The following is a 20,166-nucleotide window of genomic DNA, read 5'->3' on the forward strand; positions in this document are numbered from 1 at the left end:
CAGCTGCCTCCTGCACACCCACTACTGGGGATGTGCCCACAACCAAGGTACATGCCCTTGACAGGAATCGAACCTGGGACCCTTCAGTCCGCAGGCCGACGCTCAATTCACTGAGCCAAACCAGTTAGGGCGGTATCTTAATTTTTTGTTGCAATGGTAAATGGGATTTTTTTAGTTTCTCTTTCTGTGAGTTCATTATCTATACTAATAAAAGGGTAATATGCTAATTAGACCAGGCTTCTTCCATACGACCTTCCGGATGTCCTTCCTGACAAAGCTGGGGCCCGGGCGCCTGTGGCCAGACCGGGCAAAGCTGGCCCAGGGCCTGGGTGCCTGAGGCCAGCCAAAGGGAGGGCACCCCGGGTCCCAGGTGCCTGTGGCCGGCCAGAGAGAGGGAAGCCAGGTCTTGGGCGCGGGGGCCAAGACAGAGGCGGTTAGGGGCAATTAGGCAGGCAGGCGGGTGAGCAGTTAGGAGCTAGTGATCCCGGATTGCGAGAGGGATGTCAGGATTAGGCCTAAACCGGCAGGCAGACATCCCCCGAGGGGTCCCAGATTGCGAGAGGGTGCAGGCTGGGCTGAGGGCCCCCCTTTCCCGGTGCACAAATTTCATGCACCAGGCCTCTAGTTGGTGTATAAAAAAGCCATAGATTTCTGGTGGTTAATTTTATATCCTGCTACATTGCCAAATCCATTTATTAATTCTGTTAGTTTTTTTATGGAGTCTTTAGGGTTTTCTATGTACAATATTATGTCATCTGCGAATAATGACAATTTTAGTTCTTTTTTTCCAATTTGGGTGCCTTTTATGTTTTCTTCTTGTCTGATCGCTATGGCTAGCACTTCCAGTACTATGTCGAACACGAGTGGTGAAAGTGGGCATTCTTGTCTTGTTCCTGTTTGCAGGGGAAATGGTTTTAGTGTTTGCCCATTGAGTATGATGTTGGCTATAGGTTTGTCATATAAGGCTTTTATTATGTTGAGGTATGATTCCTGTATTCCCACTTCGCTGAGGATGTAGGATTTTGTCCAATGCCTTTTCTGCATCAATTAATATGATTATGTGATTTTTGTTTTTTATTTGTTTATGTGATATATCACGTTGATTGATATGCAGATATTGTACCAGCCTTGCACCCCTGGAATAAATCCCACTTGGTCATGGTGTATGATCTTTATAATGTAATGCTGCATCCAATTTGCTTGAATTTTGTTGAGGATATTGGCATGTATGTTCATCAGGGATATTGCCCTGTAATTCTCTTTCTTTGTAGTGCCTTTATCTGGTTTGGGGATTAGGGTAATGCTGGCTTCATAGAAAGAGCTTGGAAGTGTGTCTTCCTCTTGAATGTTTTGGAATAGTCTGAGAAGGATAGGTTTTAGTTCTTCTTTGAATGTTTGATAAAACTCCCCTGTGAAGCCATCTGGTCCAGGGCTTTTGTTTGCCAGAAGTTTTTTGATTACTGTTTCAATTTCTTCAGTAGTTATCAGCCTATTCAGGTTTTGGAAGCTTGTATTTTTCTAAAAATATGTCCATTTCATCTAGGTTGTCCAGTTTGTTGGAGTAGAGTTTTTCGTAGTATTTTTTTACAATCCTCTGTATGTCTGTGAGATCGGTTGTTACTTTACCTCTTTCATTTCTGATTTTGTTTGAGCCCTCTTTCTTTGTTTCTTGGTGAGTCTGGCTAGAGGTTCATCAATCTTGTTTATCCTTTCAAAGAACCGGCTCTTGGTTTCATTGATCTTTTGTATTGTTTTGTTTTGTTTTTTGGTCTCTATGTCGTTTATTTTCACTCTGATCTTTATTATTTCCTTTCTTCTGCTTACTCTGGGCTTTTCTTGTTGCTCTCTTTCTAATTCTTTAAGTTGCAGGGTTAGGTAATTTATTACCATTTTTTCTTGCTTTTTTTGAGTTAGACCTGTAGAGCTATGAACTTCCCTCTTAGGACTGTTTTCACTGTGTCCCATAGGTTTTGGATTGTTGTGTTTTCATGGTCATTCATTTTCAGGATGTTTTTCATTTCTTCTTTGATCTTTTTGGTAACCCAATCATTGCTTAATACATTAAGCGCCCAGCCTGTTTTGTCTTCCGGATAGAAAGTATAGTGTCAGTCACTGGTGACTGACATGGGGCTTAACATGTTAATAGCATGCTCTTCACCCTCTAAGTGTTTGAATTGTTTTTATTGATTTTATTGTAGTTGATTTCTAATAATATGCCATTGTGGTCTGAGAAGATGCTTGATATGATTTCAATCTCTTTGAATTTAGACAGACTTTGCTTGTGACCCAATATGTGGTCTATCTTTGAAAATGTCCCATGTGCACTTGAGAAGAATGTATACTCCGTAGCTCCAGGGTGAAATGTTCTGAAGATGTCAATTAAGTCCATCTGGTCTAGTGAGTCATTTAGTATTGCTGATTCTTTGCTGGTTTTTTGTCCAGAGGATTTGTCCAGTGATGTCAGTGGGGTATTAAAATCCCCTACCGTGATTGTATTGTTGTCGATCTCTCCCTTTATATCTTCCAGAAGTTTTTTTATGTATTTGGGTGCTCCTGTATTGGGTGTGTATATGTTTACCAGAGTTATATCTTCTTGTTGTATTAATCACTTTAGTATTATGAAGTGGCCTTCCTTATCTCTTGTTATGGCCTTCACTTTGAGGTCTATTTTGTCCAATATAAATATTGCTACCACAGCTTTTTTTTTTTTCATTTCCATTTGCCTGAAAGATATTTTTCCCATCCCTTCACTCTCAGTCTGTGTGCATCCCTTGTTCTGAGGTGGGTCTCTTGTAGACAGCATGTATATGGGTCATGTTTTCTTATCCATTCAGCCACTCGATATCTTTTGATTGGAGCATTCAATCTATTTACATTTAAGATTATTATTGATAGGTACTTGTTTATAGCCATTTTTATTTTTTGTGCCTGTGTTCCTTCTTCCCTTTTTATTTCTTCTTTTTACAGCAGTCCCTTTATCATTTCTTGCATTGCTGGCTTGATAGTGATAAACTCCCTTAGGCTTTTTGTGTGTGTGAAGCTCCTGATTTCCCCTTCAATTTTGAATGATAGCCTTGCTGGATAGAGTATTCTTGGACTCAGTCCCCTGCCATGCATCACTTTGTATACTTCCTTCCATTCCCTTCTGGCCTGATGCGTTTCTGTTGAGAAATCATTTGATAATCTAATGGGAGATCTTTTGTAGGTAACTCTCTGTCTCTCTCTTGCAGCCTTTAAAGATTCTCTTTATCATTAACAGTTGCCATAGTAATTACAACGTGTCTTGGTGTGGGTCTTTTTGGGTTCATCTTGTTTAGGACTCTGTGTTTGTGTGACTTTCTTCTTCCCCAAATCAGGGAAGTTTTCTGACATTATTTCTTCAAGTGGGTTTTCTAACCCTTGCTCTTATTCTTATCGTTCTGGCACCCATATTATATGCATGTTGTTTCATTTCAGTTGTCCCAAAGCTCCCTTAGGCTCTTCTCGCCTTTTAATTTTTTTCTCCAATTGAAGTTCAGATTGGATGTGTTTTGCTGCCTGTCTTTAATTCACTAATTTGGTCCTCCGCTTCTTTTAGTCTACTGTTGAAACCTTCCATAGTATTTTTTATTGCCGCTATATAACTTTATTTCTTCTTTATTCTTACATAAATTGTTGATTTTCTCATCCATCTGGTTTATGAACTGTATGAACCTTATTCTGAATTCTTTTTCTGACAAATTGCATGCCTCGGTTTCATTTAGTTCAGTGGTTCTCAACCTTCTGGCCCTTTAAATACAGTTCCTTTAAATACAGTTTATGTTGTGACCCAACCGTAAAATTATTTTCATTGCTACTTCATAACTGTAATGTTGCTACTGTTATGAATCGTAATGTAAATATCTGATCTGCAGGATGTCTTAGGCGACCCCTGTGAAAGGGTCGTTCAACCGCAAAGGGGTCACGACCCACAGGTTGAGAACCACTGATTTAGTTCCTTTTCTGGTGCTACCTCCTTTTGTTTCCTTTAGGGTTGTTTCTTTGTCTCCCCATTTTTGCTCTCACTGAAGGATCTAGGCATCAAGTCGCACTGGGACTGTGACTGCACCGGCACACTTGGCAGTGGGTCACACGCTCACCAGGCCTGGAATTGACGTGTCAGGCTTGGCAGCAATTCGCACGGTTGTGGCACCCATGGTTGCTGCATGAGGCACCTGGTGTTGCTGCATAGGGTTTGGCTGCTCACGCTCGGTTGCAGCACCCAGGGTTGCTGCATCAGGCCTGGCAGCAGCTAGTGTCCGGGGTTGCTGCATGAGGCACCAGGGGTTGCTGTGTGGGGCTTGGCTGCTCGTGCTCAGTTGCAGCACCTGGGGCTTGGCGGCGGTTAGCGCAGTTGTAGCGTCCGGGGTTGCTGCATAAGGCTTGGCTATTTGCATCACATGAACGGGGAGCCCAGGGTTGCTGTGTAAGGCTTGGCTCCCAGGGTTGCTGCATAAGACTTGGTTGTTCACACTCAGACGCAGCACCTGGGCAGAGATTGCAGCGGTAGCAGAGACTACACAGATAGGGGAGCCTGGTCCGCCAGCCCCCAGAAGTCCTGCAAAATCTAACTGTCCCTCCCTCACACACACACACACACACACACCCCACACGTCCACACACTCCCCTTTTGCTCACTCACACTCTCTCCCTCACTGTCATCCTGCTGGCTGCCATCTTCCTTCTCTCAAAATATCTTTTTCATTCCCTTACTTTCAGTTTGCATGTTTGTCTTTTAAGTCTCTTATAGATAGCATATGTCAAGGTCCTGTTTTATCCATTCAGCCACTGTATTTCTTTTGATTGGAGAATTTAATCAATTTGCATTTAAAGTAATTACTAATAGATAGGTGCTTATTACCATTTTATATTTATACTAGAGGCCCCTTGGTGGAGTCCCTCAGCCTGGCCTGCAGGGATCAGTAGACCTCCGCCCCACCGCAGCCCAGCTTTACCTGCCAGCTTGTCAGGCTCCAGCCCGCTGTCTGTGTTGATCCTGCACAGCACAAAGTAGTGCGCAAAGCGGCACACAGCAGGGGAGGGGCCCAGGCCGGGCGCAGCACCGCTCCTGCTCATCCCAGGCCCCACTGCGCCTGCCGCCACCGCCACTCAGTAGGCTCGCTGCTTCTCCGTGCACCCGTCCTAAGGCAATACCAGCACACCCATGACTGAGAAGCAGCGCAGGCTCGCGCCCAGTCAGTCCTGATGCCGGTCCCGGTCCAGATGGGGGAAGGGCATTCAGGGGAAGTGTCCTCAGGAGAGGCTCATGCCCCCACAGCGTGGTATCTGGTGCCCGTTGGTCAGCTGAGTGGCACTCCCACTGTGGGAGCACACTGACCACCAGGGGCAGCTCCTGTGTTGAGTGTCTGCCCCCTGGTGGTCAGTGCCCATCATAGCTACCGGTTGGTCGTCCGGTCTTCCGGTCACTTAGGCTTTTATATGGAGAGATTTTTTTATCTTTTTCCTTTTTCTTAAAGAAGATCCTTTAATATTCCTTATAGTACTGGTTTGGTGGTGGTGAATTCCTTTAACTTTTTCTTGTCCTGGAAGCTCTTTATGTGTCCTTTGATTCCAAATGATAGCTTTGCTGGGTAGAGCAGTTTTGGTTGTTTGTAGGTCCTTGCTTTTCATGCCAGTCCTTTCTGGCCTGCAAAGTTTCTGTTGAGAAGTTAACTGAAAGTCTTATGGGAGCTCTCTTGAAAGTAACTGTTTTTCCTTTGCTGCTTTTAGGATTCTTTCTTTGTCTTTAACAACTGGCATTTTAATTATGAGGTATCTTGGTCTGGTCCTCTATGGGTTCATCTTGTTTAGGACTCTCAAGGTTCCTAGACTTCGTTGCCTATTTTCTTCACCAGGTTAGGGAAGTTTCCTCTCATTTTTTTTCAAATAGGTTTTCCATTCTTTGCTATCTCTCTCTCCTTCTGGAACCCCCATGATGCAATGTATGCTTGATGTTGTCCCTGAGGCTTCTTATAGTAGCCTCATCTTTTTGGATTTCTTTTTCTGTTTGCTTTTATGATTAATGTTTTCTGACTCCTTATAGTCCAATCACTGATTTGATCCTCAGCTTCATCTGCTCTGTTGTTGATTCCCTGTAAATTATTCTTCATTTCAGTTGTTACATTCTTCATTTCTGACTGGTTCTTTTTTATGTTTTCTGTCTTCATTTTTATGTTTCCTCTGACCTTGTTGAAGTTCTCACTAAGTTCATCTACTCTTTCTCTAAGGTCATTGAACATCCTTATCACTAGGGTTTTTAGAATTCTGTATCTGGTAAATTATTTGTCTCCACCTTATTAAGTTCTTTTTCCATTTTTGTTCTGTTCTTTCTTTTGGGACATGTTTCTTTGTCTCTTTATTTTGGCGTCCTCCCGGTGTTTGTTTCTATGTATTACATAGAGCTGCCACATCTCCTAGTCTCGGTTGAGTGGCCTTATGTAGTATGTGTTCTATGGGGCCCAGTGTCATTGCATCCCCAGTTACCTGTATGGTCTATATCAGGGGTGGGAAACCTTTTTGTGAGTGCGTGCCAAAACCAGCAAAATCTCTGACTCAAAATTCTTCTGTGTGCCAACCCTAATTTTTTGAGAACATGTTACACCACTTGATATCTCTTAAGGTGTATGTATGTGAAGAACCTTGAAGAAATAATAAAATTCATTCGAGCGACAAAAACACAGTACAGTGAGGCCTTGACTTACGAGTGTCCTGACTAACTGGTTTTTTGAGATACAAGCCGTCTCTCGGCTGATTTCTTGCTTTGAATTGCGAGCTAAAATTTGGGTACAAGCCAGCTTCAGATACCCCACCACTAGTTGGTGCAGTGAATGTCACAGTGAACGCCACAACATCAGCCCAGCATTACGTGTCTCACTCGTTCACTTTAAGCGGTTAGCTCTTAGTTGAAGCATCAGTGTTGTGCTCGCATTTGTGCTTGCAGTTATTTTGCAAAACTTAGTTTTTTCAACCATGGATCTGAAGAAAGTAAGTGCGAAGGACAGTGCTAAGAAGAAGAAGCGGATGATGTGCATTGAATTAAAGAAAGAAATTATCGAAAAACATGACCAAGGTGTGTGTGTAATCGACTTGGCAAAGCAGTACGAGCGTAGCACTTCTACGATCTGCACCATACTGAAGCAGAAGGAGTCGATACAGGCTACAACTCCAGCCAAGGGCGATAAAATAATTTCTAAACAGCGGACATCTATCCATGAAAATATGGAGAAGCTGCTAAAGGTGTGGTTAACGGAGAAGCAGCTCACAGAAGATACAGTGATGAAGGCTATAATCTGCGAGAAGGCAAGAGCTATTTACACTGATTTGCTGCAGCAGACCCCAGGCACTTCAATGGACGAGGCATCAGGAGAGCCGTTTAAAGCCAGTCGGGGCTGGTTCGAAAATTTTAAAAAGAGGACCGGCATTCACTCCGTTGTCAGACATGGTGAGGCACCGAGCGTGGATATAAAGGAAGGTGACATCAACGAGCTCATCGAGGAGCACTCTGAGGAACTGACAGCGCAGGAGCTAAAGGAGCTACAGACGCAGCAGCACACGGAGGTTTTGCAGGAAATAGATGACACGGAGGAGGAGGAGGAGGTTATCGCTATAAGTGAGATAAAGGAAATGTTGGGAATGTGGGAGAAACTTTCAGACTTTATTCAAAAGAAACACCCAGAAAAAATTGTAACTGGGCGTGCGATGGAGCTATTTAATGACACTTGCCTAACTCATTTCAGAAATATTCTGAAAGGGAGGATGAAACAGATCTCATTGGACAGGTTTTTATTGAAAACTCCTGTAGATGAAAGTGATGAAAGCATGGCGAAAAGGGCAAAAATCAGCAAATAAGATTCAGTTATTCAGTTATTCAGTTCAGCCTTTCTCCTCCAACTCCATCAGCATCTTTAAGTCATTTGATCTCCAAGGTAAATGCTGTACATTAAACTTAATAAAACAAGTTTATTGCACTACATTCTATTGTTCGGTATTGTGTTTTTATACAATATTTGTTATTTTTAAATACATTTTTCTTATTTAAAAACATTTAACAAAACAGTTGCGGTGTTTTTTGAGTGTCTGGAACGGATTAATGGCATTTCAATTCATTGTGATGGTGAAAATTGATTTGACATACGAGTAATTTGAGTTACGAGCTCCGTCACGGAACAATTAAACTCATAAGTCAAGGCCCCACTGTATATGATGATGAAAAATACATTTACTTTTTAATGTATACATGTACACTGATAGTCCGACAGAAAACTTTATGACTCCGTTTGATATTATCAGTGGGACTTTTGCTGCTGCATCACTGATGACAGAGATTTTACATCAGGTTTATATTTCATGACCTTCGACCTTCAGAGATATGCACGAGCTACTGCTTTCATCCGTCAGGCTACTCCTATTACAAGACTTAACAAAATTCATCACTGAGAACAAAGATTCACAAGTGTATGTGGATGAAACAAAAACACTGGTCAGATCTAGGAAGGCAGGGAGAGTTAAGGCAGAGGCATAGAAATTGCTCTTCCCCTCTCTCATCAATCCATGTCTATGGTCTTTAAGATAACTTGTTATGTAAAATTATTTATTTATCTAAGATGCATCTACACTGAATTTATCTGAAAAATAAAAAAGTCAATATTAAGAAAAAAATTGTAAATGGAAGATTATAAGAGAGGGTTTCGCGTGCCAGCGAAAGTTACTGGCGTGCCATGTTTGGCATGCATGCCAGGGGTTGCCCACCCCTGGTCTATATTAAACCTCCTATTATCATTGAGCTTTGATTGCTTTTGGGACATCAATGGGGAGGGGTTTACACCCAGGCCAATGGGCTGCAGGACTGCCCGTGACCACTGTGGAGGATCTTCTGGATAGGGTTCAGCCCACCTGGAGCAAAACTCACTTCAGCGAGGCTCAGGTACCTTTCAAGTTCACCCCTTGAGTATGTCATTTGTGGAGGTGGTTGGGTCTGAAGCTGTCCACCAAGTCTGCTGGTTCTGGGTTCTCCTGCGAGGTGCTGGCCAAAGTCAGCTGCCATCTTTGTCCTACTCAGGGCCACCCAGCATGTATTACAAAGCAATCTGCAGATGTCTTGTTACTTGTGCTGGACTTGGAAGTGCCAGGGAGAGGCCAAGTTGAGAACCAAGGTTCCATGGTGCTAATGCTAGTCTAGGGCCATGTAGCAAGAGGTAGAATATGCAGATACCAGATGCTGCTTGTTTGAGAGATTTTAGGAAATTCTGAAGCATGAGCCAAGACAGAGTGTTTGTATGGAAAAGCCACTGGAAACGGCTTTGGTGGGCCTACAAGTTGGTTGGTGCGGGGTTTCAGGGAATCACCAGGGCTGAGCAAGCGGTGTTATCCAGGTTGATGGAGACTCAGATATGGCGCCTGCCTTTCAGCTCTATGGTGGAAGGGCTAAGCAAAATAACAGTGGCCTCTGCCAGCACACTGTGTGAGAGGAAACTGTCCCACCAGTACTCACCCTGATCTTAGACAATTCAGTTCCTCTCCATATGTCCCTGGCGCCTTTCGAACTGCTGTCCCAGAACTGGAGCTTAGAGCCACTGAGTTCTAGTAAGTCTGTACCGACCCTTTAAAAGGAACACCTAGAATTCCAGCAGCTCTCTTTCACAGCCACAATCTCTGCTGGTTGGTATAGCCACAAGTCATGACAACTTATTTTCATGGTACTGGAACCCTGGGCTGGGGGCCTGGTGTGGGCCTGGGTCCCCTGGCTCCTCAGGATGGACCTCAGCAGCTGAGATATCCCTCCCAATTTTTAACGTGGGTGAGGGACCAGTTTGTTCCACATCTGTGTCCCCACTACCAGTCTCAATGTGGGTTCTTCTGTATATCCTTAGTTATAGACTTCTGTTCAGCTAGATTTCAGACTGTTCTGAATAATGGTTGTTCTGTAGTTTAGTTGTAATTTTGATGTGGTTATGGGAGGTTCCAAGTGTAGTATTTTCCTATACCACCATCTTAACCAGAGCCAGGGTTGTCTTTTCATTTTTTTGATGATTTCCTTTGCTGTACAAAAAAGTTTTTAGTTTGTTAAGGTTCCATTTGTTTATTTTTTATTTTGTTTCCCAGAAAAAAAATATTGCTAAGAAAAATGTCAGAGATTTTACTGCCTATGTTTTCTTCTAGAAACTAGACCACTAGAAGATGGTCTAGTTTTATATTTTGCATGTATCTGTCCAATTTTCCCAACACCTTTTATTGAATAGACTATCTTTACCCATTAAATTTTTTGCCTCTTTTGTAAAATATTAATTGATCTTATAGGCTTGGGCTTATAACTGCTCTCTCTATTCTGTTCCATTAATCTATATGTTTGGTTTTATGCCAGTGGTATGCTGTTGTGATTACTGTGGCCTTATAGTGTATAGATTGATATCAGGTCATACCTCTAACTGTGTTCTTAAGATTGCTGTGGTTCAGGGTCTTTTGTGCTCCCATATATATTTTGGATCATTTGTTCTAGTTCTGTGGAATACACCATTGGTATTTTCATAGGAATTACATTGAATATATAGATTGCTTTGGGTAATATGGATATTTTAATGATGTTAATTTTTCCTATCCATTAGCACAGTGTATATATGCTTCCATTCATTTGTATCTTCAGTTTTTTTCTTAAGTACCTTATAACTTTCCAACTACAGGTCTTTTGCCTCCTTGGTTAAATTTATTCCTGGGTTGTTGTTGTTTTTAATGTAATTGTAAATGAGTTTGTTGTTTTAGTTGCCCTTTCTGATAGTTCATTTTTGGTGTATGAAAATGCAACCAATTTCTGATTATTTTTGTATCTTGCTACTTTACTAAATTCATTTATACTTCTAGTAACTTTTTGGTGGGATCTTTATGGTTCTCTATGTACAATATCATCTCATCTGCAAATAATGGCAGTTTTAGTTTTTCCTTTCCAACTTGAATGCCTTTTATTTCTTCTTGTCTGATTGCTGTGGCTAGGACTTCTGGTACTATGTTAAATAAGAGTGGTGAAAGCAGACACCCCTGTCTTGAGCCTGATGTTAAGGGAAATGCTTTAATTTTTCCCCAGTGAATATGATATTAATTATGAGTTAGTCATTTATGACCTTTATTATGATGAGGTATGTTCTCTCTATTTTCACTTTGCTGGGAGTTTCTTTTTTTTTTTAATTAAATCTTTATTGTTGAGATTATTACAGTTGTTCCTCTTTTTTCCCCCCATACCTCCCCTCCACCCGGTTCCCACCCCACCCTCTGCCCTTACCCGCCCCCCACTGTCCTCATCCATAGGTGTACGATTTTTGTCCAGTCTCTTCCCGCACCCCCCTCACCCCATGCCCCCCCACCCCGAGAATAGTCAGTCCATTCCCTTTCTATGCCCCTGATTCTATTAATATTCACCAGTTTATTCTGTTCTTCAGATTATTTATTCACTTGATTTTTAGATTCACTTGTTGATAGATGTGTATTTGTTGTTCATAATTTGTATGTTTACCTTTTTCTTCTTCCTCTTCTTAAAGGATACCTTTCAGCATTTCATATAATACTGGTTTGGTGGTGATGAACTCCTTTAGCTTTTTCTTATCTGTGAAGCTCTTTATCTGACCTTCAATTCTGAATGATAGCTTTGCTGGGTAAAGTAATCTTGGTTGTAGGTTCCTGGTATTCATCACTTTGAATATTTCTTGCCACTCCCTTCTGGCCTGCATAGTTTCTATTGAGACATCAGCTGACAGTCGTTTGGGTACTCCCTTGTAGGTAACTGACTTTTTTTCTCTTGCTGCTTTTAATATTCTCTCTTTGTCTTTTGCTCTTGGCATTTTAATTATGATGTGTCTTGGTGTGGTCCTCTTTGGATTCCTTTTGTTTGGGATTCTCTGCACTTCCTGGACTTGTAAGTCTATTTCTTTCACCAGGTAGGGGAAGTTTTCTGTCATTATTTCTTCAAATAGGTTTTCAATATCTTGCTCTCTCTCTTCTTCTGGCACCCCTATAATTCGGATGTTGGTACGCTTGAAGTTTTCCCAGAGGCTCCTTACACTATCTTCGTATTTTTGGATTTTTTTTTCTTTTTGTTTTTCCGGTTGGGTGTTTTTTGCTTCTTCATATTTCAAATCTTTGACTTGATTCTTGCGATCCTCTAGTCTGCTGTTGGAACTCTGTATAATATTCTTTATTTCAGTCAGTGTATGCTTAATTTCTAGTTGGTCCTTTTTCATATCCTCGAGGGTCTCACTAGATTTATTGAGGGTCTCACTAAGTTTATCGGTGGTTTCTAGAAAATTCTTGAAAAACCTTATAAGTGTGATTTTGAACTCTATATCCTGTAGTTTGCTTTCCTCCATTTCTGTCATTTGTGACCTGTTTCGTTGTCTCCACATTTTGGCTGCTTCCCTGTGTTGATAGAGTGGCTTTCTGTGCTAGGTGTCCTATAGGGCCCAGTGGCTCAGCCTCCCCAATTACCTGAGGTGGACACTCTTGGTGCACCCCTTTGTGGGCTTTGTGCACAGTCTTGTAGTTAAGTCTTGATTGTTGTAGGCATCACTGGGAGGAATTGTACTCCAGGCCAATTGACTGTGAGAATCAGCTGTGCCTACAGTGGGAGAACTTCTGTGCTGGAGACACCCTTCTGGGGCAAGACTTGCTTCAGTGGGGCTTTGGTGCTCACCGAGTCTGCCCCCTGAGTGTGTTCCTTATGGATCTGAGGAGTTGTAATCTGGATGGTCCCACTCTGACCACTGGGTATACTGGCTCTTGGATCTCTAAGGAGGTGCTAATTTAGCCTCTGCCTGAGGCTACCCAGCAGGAGCTATGAAGAGATCTGCAGATTCCTCTTCTTTGTTTGGGGTTTGGAGATGCCCAGATGAGGCCCAGCTGTGAAGCAGTGCAAGCTGCTGTGGGGCCTTGGGCCTTCTTTTGGAAGTTCTGGGTCTCTCTGGCCCAGCTGCAGTTTGTTAGGTAATTTTAGATTGCAGAGGGCCAGGCCATTTATATGCAAAAGCCTCTACACCCAGCTTGGGTGGGGCGGGGTCTCAGGGAATCAACAGGGTGGAGCAAACAGCTATGGCTGATCCTCAGCCCTGCCCTAAGAGGCCCCAGGTCTCAGTGTCTCATGGTAATGGCTGCAAGCACCCCTGAGAGAAAGCCGCCCTCGAGTTCCGACCGATGCCAGACAGTCCAATTTCTCCCCATATGAGTCTGGGTCCCCAGAGACTCGCCTGGAACTGGAGTTCAGAGCCGTTGGGAGCTTGAGACTCCCTCCCGATTGAAAAAGACAACCGTGTCCTCAGTTGCCAGCCCTTTGGGCATGCGCCTCCGTACCTCTGCACTTTACTTCCGAACCTCCTCTGAGTCTCAATGTGCTTTTCTCTTTCCTTCTAGTTAGAATTTCCACTCAGCCAGCCTTCCTGTGGTTCTGGATGATGTCGGTTTTGTCTTTTAGTTGTATTTTTGAAGTGGTTGTGTGAGGCAGCAATTTCCGGTGTTTACCTATGCCGCCATCTTGGTTTCTCCCGCTGAGAGTTTCTTATCCTAAATGGATGCTGGATTTAGTCAAATGCTTTTTCTTCATCTATTGAGATCATTGTGTGATTATTATTTGTTTTGTTTATATGGTATATCATGTTAATTGTGGATATTGTACCAACCTTGCATCACAGGAATAAATCACACTTGATCATAGTGTATGATAATTTTAATGTGTTGCTGGATCTGGTTTGTTCATATTTGGTTGAGAATTTTTGCATCTATGTTCATTAGGGATGTTGATGTATAATTTTCTTTCTTTTTAGTGTCTTTATCTGGCTTTGGAATTAGGGTAATGCTAGCCTCATAAAATAAGCTTGGGAATCTTCCTTCCTCTTGCCTTTTTTTTTGTTAATCCTCACCTGAGGATATTTTTCTATTGCTTTTCAGAGAGTGGAAAGGTGGGGTATGGGGGTGGGGGGAGAGAGAGAGAAAAACATCAATTTGAAAGAGAGACATCGACTGTTTGCCTTCCATATGCACCTGACTAGGGACAAGAGTAAACCCGCAACCCAGGTACGTGTCTTGACCAGGAATCGAACCCACTACCCTTTGGTGTGGGGGCCAACGCTCTTACCAGCCAAGACCCTCCTCTTATATTTTTTGAAATAGTTTAAGGATAGGTGTTAGTTCTTCTTGGATTATTTGGTAAAATTCATCTGTGAAGCCATCCGGTCCAGGGCTTTTATTTGATTACAGCTTCCATTTCATTAGTTGTAATCAGTCTGTTCAGATTTTGTGTTTCTTCTTGATTCATTGTTGACAGATTGTATCTTTCTAGGAATTAGTCCATTTCTTCCAGATTGTCCCATTTTTTGGCATGCATTTATTTGTAATATCTTTTTATAATCCTTTGCATTTCTTGGGTGTCATTTGTTACTTCTCTTTCATTTCTGATTTTATTTGGGTCATCTCTTTTTTCATGATGAATCTGGCTAAAGGTTTATCAATCCTGTTTATCAGTTCATAGAACCAGCTCTTGGTTTCATTGATCCTTTTTTTATTATTATTGAATGTATTGGGATAACATCCTATATAATAAAACCCTAATATGCAAATCGAGCTGCGGAATGACTAGCGGAACAACCAGTCACTATAACATGCACTGACCACCAAGGAGAAGACACTCAACGCAGGAGCTGCCCCCTGGTGGTCAGTGCACTCCCACAGGGGGAGCGTCGCTCAGCCAGAAGCTGGGCTCATGGTTGGTGAGCATAGCGGCGGCTCCGCTGCAGGCGGTCAGTAAGGAGCTAGGGGTCCCAGACTGCGAGAGCCCTGGATTGCAAGAGGGATGTCTGACTGCCGGCTTAGGCTGATCCCCCCCCCCCCCCAGGGACATCCCCCAAGGAGTCCCAGACTGCGAGAGAGCGCAAGCCAGGCCGAGGGGACTGCACCGCCCGACCCCACCCCCCACCCCCCCGGCCCAGTGCACGAATTTCACGTACCGGGCCTCTAGTTGGTTAATAAAATTATATAGTCTGGCCAGTGTTGCTCAGTGGTTGAGCATCAACCAATGAACCAGAGGTCAGGGTTTGATTCCCAATCAGAGCATGTACCCAGGTTGCAGTCTCAATCCCCAGGGAATGTCCCCCAGGGGACATTCATAAGACAGCCAATTGATGATTCTGTCTCATTATTGATGTTTCTATCTCTCTCCTACTCTCCCTTTTCCTCTGAAATCAATAAAAATATATTTTTAAAAGAAAAAAAGTTATACAGGTTTTCAGTATACACTTCTATAATATGTCATCTGTATTTATCATTCTTTTGCATTGTTTTGCTTGGTTTTTTTTTGTTTTTAGGCTCTGTGAATTTCCCTGTTATAACTGGATTCACTATGCACCATAGCTTTGGGGTTGTTGTTTTCATTCTCATTTGTCTCAGGGTATCTTTTTTTTTTTTTTTTAAATATATTTTATTGATTTTTTACAGAGAGGAAGGGAGAAAGATAGAGAGTTAGAAACATCGATGAGAGAGAAACATCGATCAGCCGCCTCCTGCACACCTCCCACTGGGGATGTGCCCGCAACCCAGGTACATGCCTTGACCGGAATCAAACCCGGGACCCCTCAGTCCGCAGGTCGACGCTCTATCCACTGAGCCAAACCGGTTTCGGCTCAGGGTATCTTTTGATTTCTTTCTTGATCTTATTGTTAACCTGTTCATTGTTTATTAGCCAATTATTTAGCCTCCAAGTGTTTGTGGGTGTTTTGGGGATATTTTTGTTTTTTCAGTTTTTTTCTTGTAATTGATTTTTAGGTTCATATCATTGTGATCAGAGGATATACTTGATATTATTTCAGTCTTCTTAAATTTATTGAGACTTAATTTGAGTCCTTACATCCTAGAGAATGCTCCATGTGCGCTTGAAAAGAATGTATGTTCTGCTGCTTTGGAGTGAAATGCTCTGAAGTTATCAATTAAATTCATTTCATCTAGTGTATCATTTGTAGTTTCTGTCCTTGTTGATTTTCTGTCGGGAAGATCTATCCATTAATGTCAATGGGGTGTTAAACTCCCTTACTCTGACCATATTACTGTCAATCTCTCCTTTTTTGTCCATCAAGATTTGCTTTACGTATTTAGGTGTTCCTATGTTGGATGCATACATGTTTACAAGGGTTATATCCTCTTGTTGGGTTGCTCCCTTTATCATTATGTAATGTCCTTCTTTGTCTCTTATTTCAGCCTTTGTTTTAAAATCTATTTTGTCTTTCATAAGTCCTGCTATCCCAGCTTTTCATTTGTATGAAATAGCTTTTTTCATCTTTTTACTTTGTTTCTATGTATCTTTCATTCTGAGGTGAGTCTCTTGTAGGCAGCATATATATGGGTCTTGTTTTCTTATCCATTTAGCTATCCTATGTCTTTTGATTGGAGCATTTAATCTATCTTAATGTGATGATTGATAGGTACATATTCATTTCCATTTTATTCTGTATAACTATGTTCCTTTATTTTTTCTTCTTCTTCTTAAAGAAGACCCTTTGACATTTCTTACAGTTTAATGAACTCCTTTAGCTTGTTCTCATCTAGGAAGTGTGTATATATATATATATATATATATATATATATATATGTAAATATATATGTATGTATGAAAATATATATATATATATGTGTGTGTGTATGTGTGTGTGTATATATATATATATATATATATATATATATATATATATATGCTTAAGGGACCATCACAACCGAACGGACGACCAAACAGGCTGCATGGGGTGACCAGGCTGGCAGGGGATTAGTGAGGGGCGACCAAATAACCAAGCAGGGGCGACCAAATAACCAAGCAGCAGGCTGCGTAAAATGACCAAGCCGGCAGGGAGGTTAGTGAGGGGCGATCAAACGACCAAGCAGCAGGCTGTGTGGGGTGACCAGGCCCACGGGGGGGCAGTTGGGGGCAACCAGGCTGGTAGGGGGGGCTACTAGGCCAGCGGGGGGGGCAGTAAGGGGTGACCAGACTGGCGGGGGGGGGGGGGCAGTTAGGGGCGACCAGGCCAGCGGGTAGGGACAGTTGGGGGCCACTAGGCCAGGGTGGGGGCAGCTTGGGGTGACCAGGCCAGCAAGGGGGGCAGTTAGGGGCGATTAGGCAGGCAGGCAGGTGAGCAGTTAGGAGCCAGTGGTCCCAGATTGTGAGAGGGATATCATCCCCCAAGGGGTCCCGGATTGGAGAGGGTGCAGGCTAGGCTGAGGGGACCCCTACCCCCTGTGCACGAATTTTGTGCACTGGGCCTCTAGTGTGTGTGTGTGTGTGTGTGTGTGTGTGTGTGTGTGTGTGTGTATACGATCGAGCAGCAGGCTGCATGGAGTGACCAGGCCAACAGGGGGGTTAGTGAGGGGCAACCAAACGACCAAGCAGCAGGCTGCATGGGGTGACCAGGCTGCCAGGGGGTTAGTGAGGGGAGACCAAATGACCGAACAGCAGGCTGCATGGGGCTCAGAGAGGAAGGAAGAGGGAGAGAGAGGTAGAAACATCAATGATGAGAGAGAATCACGCCCCCCACTGGGGATTGAGCCCACAACCTGGGCATGTGCCCTTGACCAGACTCAAACCTGGGACCCTTCAGTCTGTAGGCCGACACTCTATCCACCGAGCCAAACCAGGTAGGGCTAGGAAGCTGCTTATCTTGCTTCAGTCTTAAATGTTAGCGTTGTTGGGTAGAGTAGCCTTGGTTGTAAGTCCTTTCTTTTCATCACTTTGAATATTTTGTGCTAATCCCTTCTGGTCTGAAATGTTTCTGTTGAGAAATCAGGTAACGGTCTTATGGAAACTCCCTTGTAGGTAACTGTCTTTCTCTTGCTGCTTTTAGGACTCTAATTTTGTCTTAACCTTTTCCATTTTAATTATGATATGTCTTGGTGTGGGCCTCTGTGGCTTCATCTTGGTTGGGACTCTCTGTGCTTCCTGTACTTGCGTGACATTTTCTTTCACCAGGTTAGAGAAGTTTTCAAACTTTATTTCTTCAAATAGGTTCTCAATGCCTTGCTCTCTCCCTTGTTGTTCTGGTACCCCCATGATACAAATGTTATTATGCTTGTTGTTGTCTCAGAGGTTCCTTAAACTATCCTCATTTTTTGTTGTTTTGTTTGAATGTTTTCTGCTACCTTGTCTTTCAAATTGCTGATTTGGTCCTTTGCTTCATCTAACCTGCCATTGATTCCTTCTAGTACATTCTTCATTTTAGATATTACATTCTTTCTGCCTGCTTCAATTTTATGATTTCTACATCCTTTTTTATGTTTGCTATCTCTTTAAGTTCTCACTGAGTTCATCCATTCTTCCCCTAGGTTCTTTGAGCATCTTTATAACCATTGTTTTGAACTCTTTATCTGGTAGGTTGCTTATCTCCATTTCTTTATAGTTTGTTTTTGTTTTGTTTCTTTGCCTGGAGATTTCTCCTGTTATTTTACTGGGGCATGTTTCTTTGTCTCCCCTTTGGCTGGTTTTCTATATCAGCGGTTGCCATCCAGTGGTCCACAGACCACTGGTGGTCCGTGAGGTCCAAAAGGTTGGCGACCGCTGTTCTATATTTTATGTTGTTTGTGTGTGTTGGGTAAATCTGCTAGGCCTTGCTGTTGGTATGGTGACCTTACATAGCAGGTGCCCTGTGGGGCTCAATGCCATCGTCTCCCTGGTTACCTGATCTAGGTGCTCCAGAAATGTGCCTTTTATGGAATACGTGGGCCTTCCTGTTGCAGTTGAGTCTTGGATTATTGTTGGCCCATTCATGGGTGGAGTTGACCCTTGGGCTGGCTATGAGGATCAACCCCAACCACAGTGTACCAGCTACTGTGCGTGGGCTGGCCCCACACAGCAGGATTTGCCCCAGCAACATCTTTTGTTTGCCAAGATCTCCCTCTGCATGGTCCGGTGTGTTTGTTCTGGGGCCTTTGGGAGGGAGGGACTCTGCTGCATGTCAGTGTCAGGGCAGTCTGGCCACAGGAGAGTCTGCACCGAGGCCAGGCTGGCCACAACTAGCTGACTCTTCTGCAGGCATGAGCTCTGCAGGACAGGGAGTCCGGGGAATGGGTTCGTGCACTCCCCCAGGCTGTATGGAGGGGAGTGTCCACCCAGGAAAGATGGCTTCTGTAAGCTGTGTGTACTGGCTCTTGGAGAGGATGCCTGGGTTTCTAATGGGCTCTTTTCTCTCCCTGGCAGACAAAGTCCCAACTGATTTTCATAGCCAGGTTTTATGTGGGCCCCTCTTCCTGGTCTGTACAGGGGAGCCTGGCATGGGGTTGCTGACCCTCCCTAGCACTCAGCCCCTCTGGGAAAAAGGCTCTGAGCTGCCCTCAGTGCCCATGAGGTACTCCTCAGAGCGACCTCTACAGCTGAGATAGCCCTTCAATTCTCAGTGGCCACACATGTGAGCAGGACCACCCTTTTTGCGTCTCTGCCCTTCCTGCGAGCCTGACATGGTTTCTCGTGTAAATCCTTGGTTATGAGACTTCTGTTCAGCTAGTTTTCAGTTGGTTATTCAGGTTTATTGTTCTGTAATTTAATTATAATTCCAGTTTGGACCAGGGAGGATGTGAAGTAGCTTGCATCTACTCTGCCACTATCTTGGATCCCCCAAGAAAATAATTCTTTGACAATTCTCTCTGCATAAAAGGCTGGTGTAAGGAGCTCTTTCAGGTCTTGCAAGCCTAGAGCCAGCCCTCCATCTCTCTGTGAGCGGCTATCCCAGCTTCCTCAGTCCCATTAGGGGCTTTTGACCTCTGCCCAGAGTTGCCTGTAACATCAGAGCACAAAGATTTTGTAGCTTCTACCTGGCAAAAGAGCTTTGTCACAGAGCCGGTGCGCTCTTTCTGAGAAATCACAGTGCCCTTGGTTTCGAGTTGTCCTCTCTTTATGTCATTGTACTTTATGGTGGTCTGTTATCCTAGTACCCAGGAAGAAATACACTAACCTGGAAGCTTGCTTGGGTTGTAAACTCAGGCTTGAATTAACATTTATTTAATCTGTTTGGTGTTCATTTAACATCAAAAGAACAAATGTACCTGCATCCACCCTGAGAATGGGTTTTGGGAGAGGCCAGCCCGACTGCCTATAGGTGAAGCATTAGCTGCGGGGAACTGTCACATCTGTCTGGCCACCCAGCCTTAGTG

The 20,166-nt window shown here is 43.3% G+C and overlaps 1 protein-coding gene across 15 annotated transcripts in view; it reads left to right on the forward strand.

Annotated features, from left to right (window-relative positions):
• The window catches only part of LOC118649339 (myosin phosphatase Rho interacting protein), a 240,912-nt gene that overhangs the window by 156,418 nt on the left and 64,328 nt on the right, over positions 1–20,166 (forward strand). The window lies entirely within an intron of this gene.

The sequence above is a fragment of the Myotis myotis genome, unplaced genomic scaffold, assembly GCF_014108235.1.
Source record: "Myotis myotis isolate mMyoMyo1 unplaced genomic scaffold, mMyoMyo1.p scaffold_m19_p_29, whole genome shotgun sequence".
NCBI classification, from domain to species: Eukaryota; Metazoa; Chordata; class Mammalia; order Chiroptera; family Vespertilionidae; genus Myotis; species Myotis myotis.